Below are 14,009 nucleotides of genomic sequence, written 5' to 3' on the forward strand. Positions count from 1 at the left end.
ACTCCACACGTTTCCTCTTTTGTTCGGTTGTCAAAATTTTGGGGATCCACTTTGCTGCCAGCTTTCTCATTTCCAAGTCATTGTGGATAATGGCACCAACTCTTTCACGTGATATTCTCAGATATATAGCAATACTTTTGGCTGATATTTGGTGGTCCTCCATGATCATATCATGGATTGCTTTCACATTTGCAGGCACAGGGACAGAAACAGGCCTTCCACTAGGTTTCTCACTTTCCACACCAAAATGACCAGTTTTAAAATTAACCACCCAAAGTTTAACTGTTGCATATGAAGGTCCACCCATAGTTTGTGACATTTCATCATGGATCTGCTTTTCACCTTTCCCTTGGAGAAACAGGAACTTGATTATGGTCCTATGCTCTTCCACATTGAACTTTTCTGGAGGTGCTGCCATGTTCACTTTGGATCTGAACATGAAAGATAAGTTAAAATCATAAGTAGCTGATTTTTTACACCATTGAATACTGACAAATTGGCCAATACACCCTACAATTTATAGCTTCTTAGCTCAATTTTTTCTGGGAAAGGTTCAATACTTATCAGCACCCCTTCATATCCTTTCCAAATACTGCTTAAATGCTTCAAAATGTGTTTCAAAATAACGTGTAAATTAACTAGGTGTTGCTCCTTAAGCCTACATAACTTAAGTGGTTACTTAACTACAATGAAAAAACAACAACGCACATTATAACTAGTGTTGATACACCAAAGTAGCAAGTTACGGTCAACTGTGTTACTTGTTACTCCCAAGCGTAGTTTGACCAACAAAACACAGCTATTTTTGCAGTTCTCCTATAAAGATAGATACCGTTCCTGGCACACATTCACTACACCAGGTTTAGATTTAAATTGCGAAATGTTTACCTGCCTCTTTTATGTTTGAATATACAAATATGCTAGACCAGCCAGATCTTGGGGTACCAGCTGAAGGAACTGCTATGTTTCCCTTGGTCTTCAGGAAGGGAGAGAAGTCTGATAGTGAGCTACAATATGCTGGAAGAGGAAAGTTAACTCTAAGTGCATGAGGTGGCTTTAAAGCCTGGTGCCAGGGTTTAACACCTTAGTGCTAAGGTATTTTACCTGTTGTGTTTAGTTTCCTCCCAACCATGACCTACCCTGTGTCTGTGACATCATAAAGACCCTCTCCTTGACGTCATGAAGTCCTGTCCTCCTCTTAGCTTTTGCGGGTGTGATTTCAGGCAAGGGCATGCTCTAGCAGAGCTGGCAGGATTATGCTGCAGTGAACTGAGCGGGACTTCCTCCTGGGTAAGTGGGAAGAGGGATCCAGCCTGAAAAACGTCACATAGGTCCTGTAGTAGCTGGCGATGAGGTCTTTTACAGGAGGCTACCTGCTTCCCTTGCACCAAGCAATACGTCCCAGTTATTCACAGAGAAGTCACCCCGGCTCTACACACACACCCCTCGCACGGTTTGCGCTGACCCTTGACGGTAATTAGGATTCAACCCTCGTGCCCTTATTTCCGCTCTCTTCGTTCCCCCCCCCGCGCTCCCTCCCCCCCAAAATGCCAAACGTCTCGAGCTCCGCCGGCTGGGAGTTAATGAAGAATATGCTTGACCTTTGCAGCCGCTCCGATTAAAGATTAGAAAGGAGAAGTGGCGCAAGCAAGCCAAGCCGCTCCGGCTCAGGCCTCCGAGCTTGTTACAAATCCGCCGCCTTGATTAGACGGCTCGCAAGGGGCTGCGCCGGGAGGCTGGCGCGGCTCAGCCAATTAGGCGCCCAAGCAGGAAAGGTAATTAAGGCGGCTTTGGTGCGCTTCCGTATGTTGGGCCAACTCCCCCCCCCTGCCGCCTGTTGACATGATGCGGCTCCCCCGCTCCCGTTCTTTTGTGACGCTTCGCCTCTCTCCTCCGCGCCTCTCCCCCCCCACTCCCACCCCCGCTGCCTGGAGGGAAGCTCCGTCCTCCCGGGGCCGCGCTGGGGCTTTCAGGGACAACAACCACCGAACAAAGGCGAGCGCACAAAGGCAGCCTTGTGTTTTGCAAAATATAATTGCGATCGAGGGTAAATGGGCGCAAGAACAAAGGCGCGATTACGGAAATTGGTGGCCGTCCAGCGGGCGGGGGAGGCGTCGCGGCTCTTCACACCTTTCCCGCAAGAGTAGGAAAAGTGGTGGCTATTCGGAAGCACTGATTCTGTAGTTGAGCGTAGGAAGGAAAGGCTAGAGAAATGTATCCTTTCGCTGCCGGCGCCCTCTTGTTTTTTTTTGGGGGGGGCATCTAACGGGTTCCGCTCTAGGGCCAGGTGGGGCCGATGCCTCCTCTCGACTGTACAAATTACCCTTAATCAGGCGAGGAAGCTTCATGTCAGGCTTATATTTCAGGATCCAGAAGCGTGGAGAGAAGGAGGGGTTGATTCCTTTCAGATGTCTGGGAGGGCTGGGAAGAGGCTCCGCGAGTCGCGATCCTGCTTTAAATCCGGATGATTTAGGCAGGGTTTGATAGACGTTATAGCAGCTTCGTTAATTCGAAGATGGCAATATGCAACAAAAAAAGAATTAAAACTGGTTATGAGAAGGCACATTGCCCAGGGCTATGTCGTATCGGGTCCAAAGTATGGCATGAAATCGTGCTGGACTCGGACCTAGGCAACTGCCTGTAAAAAACAGAGGCATTTGCAAAGTGGATTTATCGCAGCATGTTAAAAATGCATGGGATCAAGAGGGTGACCAGCAAAGAAATGTTAAAGTGAATGCATGTAAACCAAGAAATAATGAATTGCAGAAAATTACAACACTTAAGTCATGTAATGCTCTCATAAGAAGCGCAGACTATTGCAAGCTCAGGTAAAGCTAACCTTTACGCGTTAAGGTAAAATAAATGGGGGAAGAAATGCAGGAAGGAGAAGATTGGCTAAAATAAATTGTGATTCCATAAAGCAGAAATGAGGAACCTCTAAAACTTCCAAATGTATGGGAGCTCTTCCAGTCAGACCTATCCAACATTAAAGTTGCTAAAGGATGATGGGAGTTATAGTCTGTGAACATCTTGGGGGCCAGAGGTTCTCCATCCCTGTTTAAGTCATAGAGAATTGGGAGGGTTTTTTTTTGGGGGGGGGAGGGAATAGGCTACTACCCTTGAAGCATAAAAGCCAGAGGCAGAGCATCTCCAATGGATGGGTTGCCAGCCTCCATTTGAAGATGTCTAGTGTAGGAAAGCTCATCCACCCCCAAAGACATTGCTTTCATTGTTGAACTGGTTGTAACTTTAAGCAGCAAATTATTTGAATGTGTTGAACATTGCTCTATTTACATTTTGCCTTCATTCCAAGGAGCTCAAGATACCCTACCCAGTCCTCTCACAACTCCATCCTGTAGAAACAGATGAGACACCAGCTTTGCAGTTAGAAAAAGAGGTTCCTTAACAATTTAAGGATGTTAGTTTTTCTTACCATCATGTTTCACAGCTCTGCAAGTTGCCAATTATTTTGTTCTCATTCTGTCAGGGAAAAAACATGGGATATATCTGCAAGGTGATTAGATAGATATGGAAGCTTTGGGAAAAAAACATACATATTTGAAGAGATACCTTTTTACCACTTTTGAAGCTGACATCTTCTCTATTGGTGTCCCTATACTCACTGTAAGCCAGCAAGAAATGTTAGAAGTCATGACTGGTCCAAGATTGCTCAAAAGCTTCATTTTTGAGTAAGGGATCTGAAGTCCTCTCCTTGGTTCTGGGCCAACATTCCAACAAATACATCACATTGCCTCTCTTTAGAGAACTACTATGGCATAAAGAAGTAAGCTTGAGAATTACCCATTTAACCCTCCCTGGAATCATAAACTCACTCCACTAGTTTAAACAAGTAAGCTACATGAATGATCTCCAATATGGGCATGATGATCATTGCTACTTGAGAACCACTGTGATGTAGTGGACAAAGTGTTTGACTCAGACTAGGGCGATCTGAGTCCAAATCCTTGTTCAACAGCAATGTTCATTAGCTAACGTTGTGCCGTTCATGGTCTCTTAATGTAATCTGCCTGTGCAGGTTTTTTGGGGGGGAATCAATAGTGGAAACCCTTTGCATGTTGTTTAGGTTCTGAGATTCTTTGGGGGAAACAAGCAAACACAATAAATAATATCACATTGCTTTGTTATAATTACGAGAGCTTTAATGCATTTGAAGTGCCTTAATCATTTCAGGAAAACGCTGAGTTGTAACTTTGTTTATCAGGCAAAAGAGGAGCAGAAAATAGGTTGTGTGCTTGCCCCACTGAACAGTGAGAGGGCAGTTTATTTATTTAATTTCTTAAAACATTTTTACCTTGCCTTTCTCCTTAGGTAGCTTAGGTAAAGGTAAAGGTTCCCCTTGACAATTTTTGTCCAGTCGTGTCCGACTCTAGGGGGCGGCGCTCATCCCACTCTTCAAGCCATAGAGCCAGCATTTTGTCCGAAGACAATCTTTCCGTGGTCACATGGCCAGTGTGATTTAGACACGGAACGCTGTTTATCTTCCCACCGAGGTGGTCCCTATTTATCTACTCGCATTTACATGCTTTCGAACCGCTAGGTTGGCGGGAGCTGGGACAAGCGACGGGTGCTCATTCCGTTGCGTGGATTCGATCTTATGACTGCCGGATCTTCTGACCCTGCAGCACAGGCTTCTGCGGTTTAGCCCGCAGCTAAAAGAACCCAAAGCAGCTTACATTATTAGAAGACAGTATTTAAAGCTAATTGAGTATACAAATACTAAAAAGGATCAAATACTGTACTAAAAAAAGATAAACAAAAGCAACACCAAAACACATTGAAAACAATAAGGTACAACTATCCATTTAAAAAGCCCACTCAAGATACTTCCCTGTGATACTGCTGCTACTTAGGGATGCTTCTCTGTGATACTGCTGCTAGGAAGCAATCCCCATGTTTTTTCTCCTGTTTTTAACTAACAGCATTCCTGTCACTATTCTCCCACAATAAAAAAAAATTTTAATGGGGATTTATACACATTGTAAACATTTACAGTTTGATTGTGCATGTCTTTACTGAGCAAGAAATGTACTGTTCATTTCATTGTATGCCAACTAACTACAGGGTCTGACTTCTAATAACCACTCATCTTTCAAATTTCCTGCCGTGTGTCAGTTTCATTCTGATAGACAGGAAAGTGTCAAGTGCCAATAATAATGAGTACATGCTGGTTGGGGGATTCTGGGAACAGTGGTTCAGAAAAATAATACTCTCAAGCTTTAGAGGTGGTGTATTGCATACAGGGGAGCAGGTTTTTCCCTCTTGGAAGGTGGTTGTATTATTTTGTTTGTGTGCCATTAAGCCAGAACTGATTTACAGTGAGCCTAACGAGTTCAAAGGTAAATGAGATACTTAAGGAGTGGGTTTTCCCCATTTCCAACTCCCCACCACCCACGAGTTTCCATGGCCAAGTGGGGACTCAAACCCAGGTCTCTTGAGGCCTAGTTCATCTATCACTACACCACACTGCTGCTTTAGCTGCCTACAAATGCATTTCCAATTTCACATTTTTCAAACTGGAGGAGATAAGCAAAACAGAGAGACACAGACAGAAATAGAGATTGAGGCAAAGCTATTTGTGCTGTTTCCTGTAATATGTTGCATAATCGTCTTAATTTAGAACTATGGTCGTAACATCGCTGCAGATCAACTTCATTCCAAAAGCGATTGCTTATGGGTCAAGATCTTTTTGTAGTCTTTAACATTTACCAGCTTGTTGCTCTTGAAAAAGAATTTTTCTCTTTTATATTATGACAGTTCTGTTTCTTACAGGGCAAGGCTGTAAATCAAACAAAAACCCAGTAACTATATATTTTTCTTTCTTTTTAAAAATGTTTTACTACCCTGGGAATGGGTTGAAGTACTTACTGCACATAAATGTAAACAAGTTTCAAAGCCTTCCATTCTTTGATGCCATTTCCTGTCTGTCAGGTTGATTTTAAGGGGACAGAATCTCCTCTGGGTACATTGATGGACAATTGAACTGGTAACAGGGTCAATATACCCTTCTTGGATCTCCAATGGCCTTCAGCACAGTCAATCCAGAGTATCCATCTGGTATCTCTTGCTTGAATGAATGGGAGCTCAGAGTTCCAGTCCAACCAGCAGAGTTGGTCTGAGAAAGTGAAGTCCAGGCGGGCTGCTGTGGCCATCAGGTGGTGAGATTCTGCAGGATTGTATCTTATCTCCCATGCTATTTAATGAAATAGCCAAGTGAACCGTTCTTTAATTTCAGAGTGTGAGGTGTCATGCATATGCTGTGAGGTGTGAGGTGTCATTCATATGCACTCTATCTCTCTGTTTTATTCCAGGCAGGGAGAGGGTATTCTGAGCAAATGTCTTATGTTATTGATAGGAAGGTTAGGGATGAATAATCTCAAACGTAATGCAGACAAAATAGAATTCCTGTTGGCTGGAGAAATGGTCTAGATAGAGATCTGGCCTGCTTTAGCTGGGGATATAATTCTCACTTTGCAGTTTAGGTGCAACATAATTATCTGGGGCATGATCTTCTTGGTGGCAGCACCAGGACCAGGACTGTAGAAACCCTTGTCTGAGTTAGTTGGGATAAAAAAAAACTTACATCTGTGTTTTCCCAGGTGAATGATGATTTTGTCATGACACTGAGATGTTTGAAATTGACATTTTGGCATTCTGTGGCTGTGTCATAATTCGTTCGTTCATTTTTAATTAAAAAGGGGTAACGGCCATCCTATATTTCCTAAGATTAGCAGTGGAACAAAATATGTCTTACCTCAGAAGCCTGTATATTTCCAGTCCTCACAATTTGATGTCACAAATAGGGTGCACAAACCAAATGTGCATGATTAGGAATTATTATATTTGAAAACTGCAACAGACATGTTTGGTTAATTAAGTTAATGGGAAAAATGCACCAATTAGGAAAAACGTTTACCAAATACTCATCAGTTTCCATGTGAGAATTTGAGAGAAGGAAAGAGTTTTACAAGCCAAAATGTAACTAAGATTGGGATAAGAATGATGGCAAGAAGATGAGAATTGGCCTCAAGATTTTGACATTCTTACTGTCATGTCAATCTCATTTCTTTGTTTCTGGTTTAACTACTGGTTCTTTTCCAGACAGCCTTTCAGGTTCACTGATTGCCTGAGGGAAAAGTTTACTTTAGATTGTTTTGACCCAACATGCATAGTTCCCCCCCTCCGCCTCTCACTTTGTGTTTTGAAGCAACATTTACCAGATTTACACTTCCTAAGCAACTCTACAAATAACCTTCTGTATTAGCATTGCTCAAAATGTGCTGCTGTTCTCTGGGTAGCAGCAGCAGCAGAAGCAACAACAACAACAACAGTGAAATGTCCCCAACCATCAATAAATGTGTGTGTGTGTGTGTGTGAGTGAGTGAAACAGCTTCCATATCTAAATATATATAAATATTAGCACAGACATTTTTAACATCACAGATTGATGCAAAAATGGGAAGAAACGAAATAAGAATTTTAAAAAAAAATAGATCCAAAAGAAAACTATGTTAACAGACTGATCTGGCCCCAGTTGTGATTGATAATTTTTTTATCATTCACAAGGTATACATATTTTAAGTTAGCAAAGAATGCAGGAATTCAGTCCAGAAACCCTTTCCTTTCTCCCATTTTATTTCAGTATGACTCACTTCTTGTCTTGGGTCAATTGCTGTCTTGTGTTAATTCCTACCATCTGAGTCCCTGATTGGTTGGTTGGTTTTGGCCTGCACGTGGTGTTGTGCAGCATCCATACCAAGCAGTGTAAACCTTTTCTAAATCATGCTCCTGACTGTCATACAGCCCCTGTCTGAAATACTATAGTACCCTTGGGAGAATCTGCATGAAACTTGATGTATGAGGATGTGTGTCACTCACAGGCCATATTCTGCCCACCCTTAGGCTATGGGGGGGGGCTCTGCTTATAGAAGCTCCCTCCACCTGTGGAGGAGGGAGGGAGGATTGTCCTGTCCTTCTACACCATATTCTGCCCTGTGACGATCGCCCCATGTCATAGTCATGAGCTGATTTGCATGAGCTTATGAGAGGACTGGAGAGGCAGAGTCAGTAGCTATATGAAGGTTTGGCGGGAGAAGGAGGAGTCAGAGATTGGGATGAGATCTCTTTGGGCTCTTTGGCCATCTTCTGAAGGTTGTTCTTCCTGACGTTTTGCCAGTCTCTGTGGCCGGCATCTTCAGACAACTAGACTAGGAACTCAGTTTGTGCTCTGTTGTTGTTTGTTGGATAGTTGAGTATTTATAGCTGGGGGAACAGCTTTTGTCCTTTTCAAAGTACCCCATCCGAATTGGGCCGTACAGGCAAATGGCTATTCCAAGAATGAAATCAAAAAAGCCATCAAACCAAGAAAACAACACCAAACTGAAGAGGAAAAACAGCCACCCACAAATAAAGTATTTCTGCCATACATCAAAGGGGTCACAGACCGCATGGGGAAACTTTTGAAAAAATACAACCTACAAACAGTATTCAGACCCACCACAAAAATACAACAAATGTTACGATCAGCAAAGGACAAAAGGGACCCCCTCACCACTGCAGGAGTATACCGGATACTTTGCAGTTGTGGACAGATATATGTTGGAACCACAAAATGCAGCATTCACACCAGAATCAAAGAACATGAGAGACACTGCAGGCTAAAACAACCAGAAAAATCTGCAGTAGCTGAACATGCCCTAAAACAAGCTGGACATGAAATTCTATTTCAAAATACTGAAGCACTGGACAACACCATCAATCATTATGTTAGACTGCACAGGGAAGTATTGAAATCCATAAACACCAGCAGAGCTTCAACAAAAAAGAGGAAAGTCTAAAAGTTAATGAGGCCTGGCTCCCAGCACTGGAAAATACAGTCTGCAAAAGGTCAACGAACTCTACCCAGCCACAAGGACCAGGGTTCATTGCACAATAAAGACAAGCTAAAGACACCCATCAATCACATTGACAGATAATCTCTCCCTCTTATCACAACAATACATCCACATCAAAAACACGCTGGTCACCATCATCACCCTATCTCCTGAAAAGGACAAAAGCTGTTCCCACAGCTATAAATAGTCAACTATCCAGCAAACAGCAACAGAGCACGGGCTGAGTTCCTACTCCAGTCCTCTGAAGATGCCGGCCACAGAGACTGTTGAAACATCAGGAAGAACAACTTTCAGAACACGGCCAAAGAGCCTGAAAAACCCACAACAACCATCAGATCCTGACCGTGAAAGCCTTTGAGAATACAAAGGCTGATTAGTCAGAGAAAGAGGGGGAACAGATACAGAATGATAAGACTGGTTGAGAAAATAAGTAGAGAAGGTGGTTATGATACTGCAAGAGAAGAGTATGTACTGAGAGAACTGTTAATGATTTGCTTGTGTACAATGTTTATCTGAAGAAATTCTGTTATTATTAAACCTGCTTCACTTCAATAAATAAGTTCTGTTTGTATTCACAAGAGAAGTGTTCTGACAAACGTAATTTATATTGTGGATTGAGGTAATCCACTGGTGGCAGCGAGAGGAAAACGTGATGTGAGCCTTTGTGAGGGCAAAACACGCAGGTGCTACAAGGGTGAATGCTACACTCCCCAGTCAGAAGAATCACTTACCATCTGCATTGGTTTTCAGGGGGCTGTAACAGTTTCCATGGAGAAAAAGGACTGGAAATCTCCCCAACCAAGTTGTATACACATGCCATTGAGCTCAAGGCAAGGAAATACGAATTTGCAGCATTCTCCTTCAAGAACCTTTCATTCCCAAAGTACCAAGTATTTTCATAAAGAAGGTGAATATAAAGAGATAAAAGGAAAGAGGTAAGTATACAAAGCCACACTAACCACAAGATCCAAAATGAGGTTCATCATTTAGTCGTTCAGTCGTGTCTGACTCTTCGTGACCCCATGGACCAGAGCATGCCAGGCCCTCCTATCTTCCACTGTCTCCCAGAGTTGTGTCAAATTCATATTGGTTGCTTCCATGACACTGTCCAACCATCTCATCCTCTGTCGTCCCCTTCTCCTCTTGCCTTCACACTTTCCTAACATCAAGGTCTTTTCCAAGGACTCTTCTCTTTTTATGAGATGGCCAAAGTATTGGAGCCTCAGCTTCAGGATCTGTCCTTCCAGTGAGCACTCAGGGTTGATTTCTTTTAGAATTGATAGGTTTGTTCTCCTTGCAGTCCAGGGGAATCTCAAGATCCTCCTCCAGCACCACAGTTCAAAAGCATCAATTCTTCGCCGGTCAGCTTTCTTTATGGTCCAGCTCTCACTTCCATACGTCACTACAGGAAAAACCATAGCTTTGACTATGCGGACTTTTGTTGGCAAGGTGATGTCTCTGCTTTTTAGGATGCTGTCAAGGTTTGTCATCACTTTCCTCCCAAGAAGCAGGAGTCTTTTAATTCTGTGGCTGCTGTCTCTATCTGTAGTGATCATGGAGCCCAAGAAAGTAAAATCTGTCACTACCTTCATATCTTCCCCTTCTATTTGCCAGGAGGTGATGGGACCAGTGGCCATGATCTTCGTTTTTTTGATGTTGAGCTTCAGACCGTTTTTTGCACTCTCCTTTTTCACCCTCATTACAAGGTTCCTTAATTCCTCCTCACTTTCTGTCATCAGAGTGGTATCATCTGCATATCTGAGATTGTTGATATTTCTTCCGGCAATCTTAATTCCGGTTTGGGATTCCTCCAGTCCAGCTTTTCGCATGATGTATTCTGCATATAAGTTAAATAAGCAGGGAGACAATATACAGTCTTGTTGTACTCCTTTCCCAATTTTGAACCAATCAGTTGTTCCATATCCAGTTCTAACTGTTGCTTCCTGTCACACAGATAAATTTCTCAAGAAGTTGATAAGGTGGTCAGGCACTCCCATTTCTTTAAGGACTTGGCATAGTTTGCTGTGGTCCACACAGTCAAAGCCTTTTGCATAGTCAATGAAGCAGAAGTAGATGTTTCTGAGGTTAGGGCAATGCAAATTTTGGGCTACTAACATCCCTCATAGGTGAACTTTATACTAAGCATTCTTCATCAGGCTGAGCACTACAGAGTTTTCAGCTGAGGTGGAGGAATGGGAGCAGAAAAGTCCAAAAATCACCCTGGCTAGCTGCTGAAGCCACATGATCTGAAGTTCAGCTGGAGTTCCAAGATGCAGGCTACAAACTTCAAGAATCAGCTTGAGATGTGATGGCATCAGGTTTCACCTCAGCCAATCAGTCAGTACAGTCTCCATTGGCTTTTGTTATTTACCAGGGGTGCTGATATCTTTGTCCTCACCTTCCATCTGCATTTTTCCATATGTAAATTCTCCTAGTCCATCATTCAAATAATGAAAGTCAAAGAAGCGTGTTCTTTTCCCCTTGAACCATTCCAGGACTCGAACTGAGCAGAGATGCATACTAGACTGTAGTTATGATGCCAATGAATTCATTTTCATCCTTTCCAATGTACCGCCTCTGCTCTGATTAGCCATGCCAAGCAAAGACAAAATGCGTAGTCAAAAGAATCATATACATCAAAGTGAAGAGATGTTCAAAATCATGATCAAAAAACATCTGTTCTTGCAGAGAGACACCACTCTTGACAGTTCTCTGAGCATTATTTAAAAAGCTAGGTGTTGAAAACTCATGGACATTAGAAGCTCCCTTGTTTCTATTGTTGACTCAACAAGTATTGTGTCTAATTTCCCTTGTGTTGCATTAATGTTTTGCATTTCAATGGACGGTTTCTTCAGACACTTTGGGAATGCAGGAGTTACTCCCAAAGGACAAGACAGTTAATTATTTCAAATGGATCAATGCATCGATCGATTTATCAGACTATGAACACTGGGTACTTTCTTTGGCACTATGAATATTAATTGATTTGATACAATAAACCTCAGTAAAACAACATGCAGGGGCATCAGGGCATCACAGTATTAATTAGCCATGCTGAAGCAGCCTTTAACTGCTCTTGAAGTTTAATCAATATACTACATCTGAGTCCCAAAAGGCTTATAAAAACAGACTTTGAAATCCTTTAAATTGTTGCCTCAATAAGGTTTTAGATGTTTCATGTATTCTTGTGCTTTTGGGCTGTCTTTTGCTGTCTGAAATCAATAATGACCCAGATGGCTGTATGGTTTATGTTTCTTTTGTACCACACATGGGGAATAAACAAAAAAATTCCTCTCTTTCGGTTTAGATTAGCAATCATTATCCTAGATATTCATGAGCTGCTCTTGCATTTTGTCTGTTTCTAGGTTCAGTAAATTATTTGTAGGTGGGCGAGGTGTCACTTAAATCATATGGCTCTGTAGGCATTCACCATCCAGTCTTTGATTTAATACCTGATGAAATTTAAGAATGTTACAATATTTTAATGACCAAGGCACAATAAAAGGGAAGTCAGTCTGGAGAACAGTTTGGACAGAACATAGATCAAATGAACACAAAGGCATTAATGAGTTGGTGGCCTACCTATGAGGTCACAGTTCCAGGAATAGTGCAGGGGAGGAAGCCAAAGAGGATACATTGAGAAAGAAGAATGTACAAAGGAAATGAGAGAGACAAGACTCGTGGTTAGTTACTGTAAACACGTCATGCTGCACTGCAGACCAGGAAATTATTTTGCTACATAAAAACTAGTACTCAATTGTGACTAGCCATTTTTTATATTGTTTTTGGGTTTTGTAATCTGGAATTGGTTGATCCAACTATTTTTAAACACATCTGTGCTTAATGGAATCACCCCAGTACAGTTATTTACATCTGATCTCTTGGTATTCCAAAAAGTAGTTAGGCACAACCCACCCACCCACAACTGCAACACAGGTTGATTTGAATCTTTCCTTCCACAGTGGTAGGGTGGTCATCACAAAATACTGAACAGAGGGACAAAAGAGGATATATTTTCATATAAGACCACATGATAATTTATATGAACAAATAGAAAATGTGAACTGATTTTTGTAATTTGAATAGAATTATAATACATCACACCTGTGTAAAAAAAAAAGAACTGACCAGATGACCTGTGTGGCTGTCACATCTGTTGTCCAGGTGATAACTGCAGATAGACAGCTTTATGTCCTTGATTTCCTTCCCTAGAGACGGGCATGAACTGCAGTTTTGCAGTTCAACCCAGTTTGGCATAGTGCCCTCACAGGTGTTACATGAGCATCATGCACTCCCCTTTCCCATTCTCTCTGCGCTCTTATCCATTCCCCAACTGAAGCGCACTTCCCTCCTGTGCCTCCTCAGCATGACTGCCCACTCACTGGTCACTGTGCATGCTTCCTTCCTCTGCCTTCTCCAGCAGCCACCCACTCAAAAGCAGAGCCACGGGCTTCCCTTTCCTGCTCCCTCATCTGAGTGGGCAGCCATCAGAGGAGGTAGAGGAGGTAAGCACACTTCAGTTAGGAAATGGGTAAGCATGCAGAGGAGGTGGGAGAGAGAAGTGTGCGGCACCCGCAGAACAACTGTGAAGGTGCTGCGCCAAACTAGGCTGAACCGCTGAACTGCAGATTACGGCCATCTTTATTTATGGTTCTTTTATCTTAAACTCAAACATGAACTGTATAGCCTCTCAAATGAAGGGTATGTTAAAAAAGCATATTCTCTTCTGGCATCCATTGGATGGTATTATTATTATTATTATTATTATTATTATTATTATTATTATTATTATTATTATTATTATTATTATTATTATTATTATTATTATTATTATTATTATTGAAAAGTACAGTGTGAGAGACCAGCAGTAAAATCATCCCTTTTCTTCAAGATGTTCTCCTGCTGTTGGTGATCCTAGCAGGAAGATACTGTACGTGTGGAGGGTATGACCAATAAAAACTAAGAAGAAACCTGTAGCTCAGATCGGAACTTGGAAAAAGTGCTTTTTAAGGATATAAATCCCTAGACTCCCTAAGCCAGCATATCTTTTGATCCCTGGAAGATTCTGGGTATAATCCACAAAATAATATTTTCAAG

This window comes from Pogona vitticeps, chromosome 3 (genome assembly GCF_051106095.1).
Source record: "Pogona vitticeps strain Pit_001003342236 chromosome 3, PviZW2.1, whole genome shotgun sequence".
NCBI classification, from domain to species: Eukaryota; Metazoa; Chordata; class Lepidosauria; order Squamata; family Agamidae; genus Pogona; species Pogona vitticeps.